Source organism: Mus caroli, unplaced genomic scaffold (genome assembly GCF_978045245.1).
Source record: "Mus caroli unplaced genomic scaffold, Mus_caroli_1 scaffold_11, whole genome shotgun sequence".
NCBI lineage: Eukaryota > Metazoa > Chordata > Mammalia > Rodentia > Muridae > Mus > Mus caroli.
In genome coordinates this window covers 67,127,577-67,137,063 of record NW_028227266.1, presented here as the reverse complement: position 1 = coordinate 67,137,063, position 9,487 = coordinate 67,127,577, and the positions used below count along the sequence as shown (strand labels likewise).

The window sequence follows — 9,487 nt, the reverse complement described above, 5'->3', positions numbered from 1 at the left end:
CACAAATGAGGATAATACCACTTAATTACCTAGTCTCATTTTGAGAACCAATTGAATTAATTGGGAATTTATCTGGGCACACATAAAGAGGACCTCCTTTATTGGTCATATCCCTGTATTCCAGAAGTTTGGAGAAGTTATAGTTAAAGGAAACTTACAGAATTGAGTTCAGACATCTGATATTATAGCTTAAAGGTGAGACCCAGGAAACTGAAATCTAAAAATATGTAATTAGATAATGAATGGATTTCATTCTAGTCCATTGTGTATGTAGCCACCTGGGCACTGTGTAAATCTTGTATTCAAAGATGCACATACATATCCACCAATCAGCACAGAGTTTAGATATGAAGCATCTATATTCACAGAGGTACCTGACAAGAACTATTAAGGACTGGGCTGGGGAGGCATGGAAGTGCTTGCCTAGTATGCACGAAGACCTGAGTTATTTCCCTAGCACCCAGTAAAAAGCCAGGTGTGGAGGTGCACACTTATAATCCCAGTGCTGAGAAGGTATAGTCATGAGGATCCTAAGGTTTCTCCAGACTAGTCAAATTGACAAACCCCAAGCCAGTGAGAGACTCTTCTCAAATAATCAAGATCAATAGTGACCATGGAACATCAGGTGAGGCCTCCATCAATATGTGCATGCACACCCATGCACACACACACAGACACCACACACACATACACACATGCATGCATAAAATCAGAGAATTAAGGATTTTTTTAAAGCCTCAAGCATCAACATCAGGCATTAGGACCTTGATATGTATAACATTTGTTCTGGTTGAATTTTACCAACATGGCTTCAGAGTCACCTGAGAACAGTCACAATTAGAAGATTGGCCTGTGAGTGTGTCCATGAGAAATTTCCTTGGGTGCTAACTAATGGGGGAGGGTCCATCCCCCTGGAAGCAGCACTATCCCTAGATAGGTGGGCTCTACAAGAAAGCCAGCTGAGAATGGACCTGGGAACAAGCCAGCCAGCAGGAAGGGTTCCTCTTTCAAGTTCCTGCTCATGTTCTTGCTCTGACTTCCCTCAGGGATGGACTATAACTTTTTTTTTTTTTTAAAGATTTATTTATTTATTATATGTAAGTACACTGTAGCTGTCTTCAGACACTCCAGAAGAGGGCGCCAGATCTCATTACAGATGGTTGTGAGCCACCATGTGGTTGCTGGGATTTGAACTCCTGACCTTCGGAAGAGCAGTCGGGTGCTCTTACCCACTGAGCCATCTCACCAGCCCGGACTATAACTTGTAAGAGGGAAAGATCGTTTCCTCACATTTCTTCAGATCATTTTGTCACAGCAACAGAGTGAAAGAGTATCCTCAGCTATGGGTCCAGGATAATAAATTCAGTAGAAGATGTCCATGGCTGACCTGTTATCGGGAGGTGACCATCCAGTTAGCAACCTTAGTTTACATGAAACAGAAGTCCATGAGTGATAGCTCATACAAATGTGGGTGGTGTGCTTTAGATATGAAAGGGACAGGTGAAAATAGCCAAGGGCTCAGTAAAAGTTTCATGGAGCCACAAACCTGAGGGAGTCTACTTTCAGGGGGAGACTAAAAAGGGAAAGGGGACGTGGTCAGACACATCTTAGATGATGGCCTCATCTCTGTGAAGTGGACATGACTTAGTTCTCCCATCACAGGCTGTTGGGAGGAGACAGGACTCAGTATGTGGTCACCACTGAGTGCAAATTGGAGTGACTTAGCCCCTGAATTATGGGCTCCTGGGAGAATACAGCATTTGGTCCGTGATGAGTGGTAAGTACCTAATGCATTCTCAGCTACACTTTCTGAGTTTTATGCTCAAAATCCCTGCCAGACAGTGACAGTAGTTCTCTTCACTTTTCAGCGAGGGACATAGTTAAATGTCATGCTTGACACAAAGCTAGACTATATCTAGGCAGGGACTTGATGCCAGATGTCTGCAGCTCCAATTCATTTGTCACTATCACCACATAATTAGCCATCTATCATAACCACTATTCCATATAATCCTTGACATGACATGCAAATCATTTCCTTACCCAACCATGAGGACTTGTTATAGGTGCAACACTCTGCTAGATACCATGGGAGAGGAGAAAAACAAGAAGTGTAGTCCTTGGAATTAAGAGTCAAGAAGACTTGTGCCTAGAGAGATAGCTCAGTGGTTAAGTGGCTGCTCTTTCCTGTGTACCAGGGGTTAATTCCCAGCATACACATGGTGGCTACAACCATCTGTAGCTCCAGTTCAAGGGGAGCCAATACCCTCTTTTAGCCTCTGTAGGCACCAGGCACACACAGGACACACAGACTTAAATGCAAGGCAAAACATCCATACACATAAGGTTAAAAGAATTTTTTTTAAATTGAGAGTCATGAGGACTCAAAGAGCTCTCTGTGTCCCTAGCCGTAAACCTCAACTTCTGCTCCATCCATTTTCCCCTATTGCTACTGCAATCCAGCAGCCTGCCTAACAACCCACCATCTAGTAGATTGAAGTTGTAAACTAAGCTGTTCATCTTCCTCCTAAGAGGCAACTGCAAAGGCACCAGACTGTAGAACACCATATCTCCTGCCTTAAAATTCTCAGGGTCCTCTTCAGCTGGACCATTCGAAATCTTGGTTACCCAGCTTATCTAACATCTGCTCTGTGGACCCAAGTCTGGCATGGAAAAGAGCTCTCAGATGCATCTTAAATGGCCTGTCCACCTTGGTGCTGATATCTGGTCCTCTTTTCCCAGAGACTTCTACTGGAAGTTGATCTTTCCTTTCTGTCCATAAACTTCCTGGTGTTCAGTGGTGTGAGGGTCTCCCCACCTCACTCTTGCTTCCTCTAGCTAACTCACTACTAAACACAAAATTGTTGTTTTCATTTCTGGCCTGAACATAGAAATTAATTGCCTCCAAATTATTTTACAAATCAATTAGTTGGTTAGGCATGGTGGCTCACACCTTGAATCCCAGCACTTGGGAAGCAGAGGCAGGTGGATCTCTGTAAATCAAAGTCCAGTTGGCCCAGTTATTTCCAAGCTATCAAGGGCTACATAATGAGATCATTCTCAAGACAGTAGTAATTAATTAATTCAACTGATAAAAACTATATATGATATATATTATAAAGTTTTGAAATATGTATATATATAGTGGAATAGCTGAAGCAAGCTAATTAACATGTATTAATCTTATTTTTTAATATTTTTTATAGTTAGCATAATTAAAATCCACTATCAGCAGTTTTCCAGAACATAACACATCACCATTAACTATAATCATCTTGTTGTAGAATGGCTCTCTTCAACTTATTAAATGTTGTATCCTTTGGTCAACATCATCTATTTCTTCCCCATTCACTCCAGATCCTGTCTCCATAGTTGTCTTCAGTACTTCTTTACTCTGAGTTCATCCTTTAGATTCCACATATAGATGAGATCATGTGTAAAAAGCATACTGTATGGGGCTAGATAGATGGCTCAGTGGTTTAGGGAATACTACCCTTCCTAAGGACCTCAGATTTGTTCCCAGTACTCACTGACTGTTAACCCCATCTCCAGGCTCTTCTAGCCTTTGTGGTACATGCACACACATATGTATACACACATACATATATGCACATGCATAAATAAAATTAAAACCTTTTAAAATACTCTAAGTACATGTCATCAGATGGAAACTCTCACGATAGCTCAATTGCAGTGACTTCCTGCCTGAGCTCCAGGCTTATCAGTTTTCTACCATTCTGTAATCACCATTAGATTCTGGTGACCTCAATTCCTGTTATCTGATCCATCCCCCTCACAAACTACTTCCTGTGGTTGGATCCTAGACTGATCACTGCCAATTGCCTCTCAGCTTCATACCCCTTTCTTTGCTCTCAAAGCTCAGCTTGTCCTACACACCCAATCCAGGCACTGTGTAGGGCCCTGATTCTCTGGCCTTCTGATCTGTTTTCATCATTTATTATTTCTTGTATAACCTCACTATCTTGATGCCATGAGCTGTCATTCTTACAAAATCCTCCCCTCCTTCTTGCCCATCTCTCTTGTCATCTGCTAACTTAGAAAATCCGTATCTAGTTTTCTGGCTTTTGGCTTCCGGGAGGCTACAGTGTAACTTTCTTTTGTAGTCAAGAATCAGGACCTGTCTGGCAACAGCTACCTCCACCATCCCATCCAAGTTCAACACCAGTGAGGTCAAAGTTGGATATTTGAGGACAACCAGAGGCAAGGTTGACACCACATCTACCTTAGGCCCCAAGAGCAGTCCTAGGTCTGTCTCAAAAAAAATGTCATTAGTGATGACATTGCCAAGGCAACCTGTGACCAGTAAAGTCTGAGGATTACAGTGACACTGACCAGCCAGAAGAGACAGGCTCAGATTGAGGTAGTGTCCTCTGCCTCTACCAGACCATCAAAGCCCTCAAGGAGCAGCCAAGAGACAGAAAGTAACAGCAGATCATTAAACACAATGGAAATGTCACTTTTGACAAGATTGTTGACATTGCCCAGCAGATTCGACACCTATCTTTATCCAGAGAACTTTCTAGAACTATTAAGGAGATCCTGGATACTACTCAGTCTCTGGGCTGTGATGGGGGTGTCCATCACCCTCAGGAAATCATAGATGATGTCAACAGTGGTGTGGTGGAATGCCCAGCTAGTTAAGAAGCAATAAGAGAAAATGTTTCAATAACAGACCATCTGAGAAGAAAGAAAGGAAGAAAGAAAGAGGGGGGAGGGAGGGGGGGAGGGAGGGAGGGAGGAAGAAAAAAGAAGGAAAACCTTATCTGTTTAACAGCACCCGCCCATCTCAACATCTGCACTTGAGAAGATGAGCAGGGATAGGGCAAAAACCAGCTGACTTATTGCACTTGAAATGTATGTTTGCATTCTTACACATTTCCTTAATATCTTAGTTACAGTTTTAATGTTGTGAACAGGCACCATAACCAAGACAACTCTCATGTGGACAACATTTAATTGTAGCTAGCTTACAGGTTCAGAAGTTTAGTCCATTATCATCAAGGTAGGAACATAGCAGCATCCAGGCAGGCATGGTGAAGGAGGAGCTTAGAGTTCTACCTCTCTTTCTGAAGGCTGCTAGCAGAATACTGACTTCCAGGCAGCTAGGACAAAGGTATTAAATCCCACGCCCACAGAGGCACACCTAGTCCAAAAAGGCCACACCTCCTAAAAGCGCTATCCCTTGACCCAAGCATATACAAACCATCACATTTAATAACTGACCTTATACCTATTTGCCCCAGCCCTTCTTTAGGATGCCAATCAAAGTTACCCTCCTCCACATACCCACAATGCAAGTACCCAGTCCAGACATATGTCTACTCATCACCTCAAAGATACTGCTTTAGTGCCTGCCTCCTACATATTGATCTTGGTGTATATTTGGAATTTGACAAGAAAATGAAAGTTATTTCACATTTATAACCTTAAAACAAAAGTCCCTTTCAGCACAAAGTCTCTCTCTTTGCAACATCTATTTGTGGGAAAATTCTGTAAGCATGTTTTATCATCTCCTCTTCAGCAACCCTTGTACTTTGTGAGGTAGTATTCCTCTGATCTCTTCCCAAGGCCTTGCTACTGTTCAAACCTGGTGACTAATTCTCAAAGCTTTAAGTGTTTTCTTCAAAGGTTCTCAGGAACTTTTTATTGAAATATTTGGAATATTCTCCTGTCTCATCATCTATCTCCCAACATTGCTATCTTAATTCTCTCCCCCTTCCTTGCTTGTATATAAAACTGCATCTTTTATCAGCTGATGGCCTAATAGATACTAGAACTCAATATACATAAATAATTCTCCTCCTCTGTCCTTCCAAGCTCTAGCCTCCTCCCTGAGTCTCCCTCAACCCAGTCATTGGTACCACCAGTCACCCAGTTGCTCAGGACAAAAACTGCTGAAATATTCTTCATGTTACTATCATGTTTTGTCTCCTCCCCAACAGCACACAAATCCAGACCATCTTCTAAATCTTGCATGTTCTCTCAATATATTCCTTAGGTTCACACTCTGCTTCTGTTGATACAGGCTCTAGATGTGTACACTAGACCTACCCTCACAAGGCAATAAGAAAGGTGACTTAAAAACTTGTTTTTAAAACTCCTCAGCCGGGCGTGGTGGCACACGCCTTTAATCCCAGCACTCGGGAGGCAGAGGCAGGCGGATTTCTGAATTCGAGGCCAGCCTGGTCTACAAAGTGAGTTCCAGGACAGCCAGGGCTACACAGAGAAACCCTGTCTCGAAAAAAATAAATAAATAAATAAAACTCCTCTGGAGAGCATTGAAAATAAGGGCAAAGTCTAAAACAGGGTGTGAATCTATACAGACAATCATAGCACAGAGGACTCTACAACCTGGGACTTTTTAAAACCTAGAGAGCCTAAGTTTAAGTTTAATAACCCATTCTCTATGTGGAGGGATTAATGATATTACTATATAAATCCAGCCCATCCACAAATCAACAAGAAGAGTTGCAGATCAGTGCAGGAGCCATTCATGATGTGCATTTACAGTCCCACTGAACACTGTAAAGGTGGCTAAAACCTGTTAAGCTGTGGATTTTATTTAAAAGGTACTTAGGCTCTTGGCCACTAAGAGCAGATTCCCTGTGGCTGATAGGAGTTTTGTACTTAGCCTCAAAGGCATCTCACAATATTTTTTTTCTGAAAATAGTGATCAAATCCCAGATTAACAGAATCACAAGAAAAAAGAATCACTGCTGTAGACAGAAACAACAGACAGCAGAAACAGGCCCACAGAGACCGAATGTGGGAACTGTCACATGTGACCATGTGGAAATTTGTATGTGTTTATATAAAGTAAAAGCTAGACAGAACTATAACTTAGAAACCCAGAAACACCTAAATAGGGGTATCTTTTAGCAAATGCAAAAAAAAGTAAGAGTCAAGAAAAATAAAGAAATTTTAACCAACCAAAGTTTGGTCAATAATCAAAACAATGATGCAAAAAGTTGACCTTATTGACATACACTGCATATAGCATGCAATAACTGCATGATATATACCTTTAGGTACAGTTAGAACATTAGCTATTTGCTCTATATGAAGATAACAAACATGAATAGTTGCAATACATTTTACTTTAAAATCATTCAGAGTTAGTCAAAGAAAAGAAATAATAAGATATGGGTGAAATGAAATTAAAAAAATTAAATCAAGCTAAAATAAAATACAGATCATCACAGGAAACCCAAGTCTGATTATTTAAGAAGCTACCAAAGTCTTAAGCACTTTAAAACTTATAAGACTGTTACAAACTATAAAAGGAACGATTTATCAAAACCTGTTTTTAAAATGTTTAATTCTGTAATTACATATATTTAAGGTGCCTATGTTTGGGTGCATGCACTCATGTACCACTCATGTGCACAAGCATGGCGTTCCCTAGAGGACATGAGATGCCTTGGAGCTGGAGTTACAGGTGGCTGTGAGCCCCCTGATGCTGGTGCTGGGAACTGAACTTGTATTCTTTTGAAGAGCATGGAGTGCTTTTAGCTGCTGAGCAGTTTCTTCAGGTTCCCAGTATGACTGAATATTTATATTTATAAATTATTTATAGAAATAGAACATTAGTACTGTCTTAGTCAGTGTTCTATTGCTGTGAAGAGACACCCTGACCACATCCACTCTTCTAAAACAAGCTATGCGTAACCCTTAAACATGGCTTGCTTACAATTTCAGAGGTTACTTTCATTATCAGCATGGTCAGAAGCATGGCAGCACGCAGGCATGCATAGTGATGGAAAAGGGGCTGAGAGTTCTTCATCTGGATCTGTAAGCAGCAGGAAGAGACACTGGGCCTGGGTGAGGCATTAAAAACCCCAAAGCCCACACCCAGTGACACACTTTCTCCAAGAAGGTGACATCTACTTCAACAAGGCCACTCCTCCTAATCCCTGTCAAATAGCTCAACTCACCTGAGACCAAGCCTTCAAATATAGGAGCCTATGGGGGATATTTCTATTCAAACCACCACAAGTAGTAAAACTTTTACAAAATCACACACGTAAAAACCTTGAATATCATAGCAATAATCAATTTAAAATTAAAGGCTAGGAGTATCACATTTTCTGAGTTATGTGATACTTTCATAAAATTTAAAAATAGAAACAGATATGCAGAACAGAATAGAGAGCCTAACACCTGCTCTGAACCTACGTGGTAAACGACTGTTTATAAAGGGCCCCAGGGAGACTCCAAGGAGGAAAACACGGCCAAAGTGTGGATGCTCTCACACAAAGAATGTAACCATGTTCTATGTGTGTGTGTGAGGTGCGGGAGGTGCACAACATAGATTAAAGTCAGAAGTGCAAGGCCCAAGCCCATCAAACTTCTGTGAAAGAACATGGCAGAAGTTCTGGAACACTGGCCTTGAAAACTTTGGGGGATGGAGGGTTATCACCAAAATCTCAGCCAACAAAAGGGGAAGGAAGTGAACGGGACCATAGCTGACCAAGACACTTCTGTGCAGCAAAAGCAAAAACAACAACAACAACAACACAGCACAATGAAAAGACAATGCACAGACTTATGGAAAGTACTTATAAACTACATATGTCATAAGAGGTAAATTATTCACATATTATAACGAAATCTTACAATTAAACAGCAAAATATAATTAAAAATCAAAAAATACTTGATCAAAAAGCAGTTTCCCAAATAGAAAATAGGTGGGCGTTTAACTGATCATCAGGCACATAGAGACCATCCCAAGATGACTTAACACCTCCTAGAATGTCTGTTATAACAAATAAAAGCACATAAACACATTAATGGATAATTAAAGAAGAGAGCAGAAATAAAGATGTGTGCAGCCATTCTGGGAAATAATGCCAGTGTTTTTAAAGAAAATAGAGCTACACCAACCAACATGAAACAGACAGCCTCTTCTTTGCTCATAACCCAGCATTCAACTCCTCTGCACCATCATTTGCAGTGGCCAAGATGTAGACAGAGCCTCAGCATTTATCCAGAGATGAGCGGGTGAAGAAAATGTGGTACAGGTTTATAATGCATGATTATCCAACCTTAAACATGAAAGATATCTTGCTAGCTGCCACAATCCAGAAGCCAATTTGCTGTGTGAAGGAACTCAGGCCCAGAAAGAAAAGTATTGCATGAACTTATTCATAGGTGAAGTCTAAAACAGAAACAAACACAGAGCACATATTTAGAGAGGGCTTAGGGATGTTGCACAGCCATAGAGTGCTTGTCATACAGAGGACATCTACACCACCATCTTTAAGGCTCAGGGGATATTTCAGAAGATGGGGGTGGGGAAAATTTAAGGGTCAGAACATAAGGAGAAGCATTATGAAATATTCTCCTGGATATGGCACGGCCAGTGCACTCAAAATCTAACTATGGCAGAAGTTGTTGCCTCCTATGGACCTATTACAAGCCTGGCCTTGTCAACTGTCAATAATGGATTGACCCTATTCCTTCCCA

General features: G+C 41.1%; 1 pseudogene; it reads left to right on the top strand.

The window, feature by feature from the left end:
- Nucleotides 1–613: 613 nt before the first annotated feature.
- On the top strand, nucleotides 614–4,662 carry LOC110302362 (large ribosomal subunit protein uL11 pseudogene; annotated as a pseudogene).
- The last annotated feature ends 4,825 nt before the right edge of the window (nucleotides 4,663–9,487 follow it).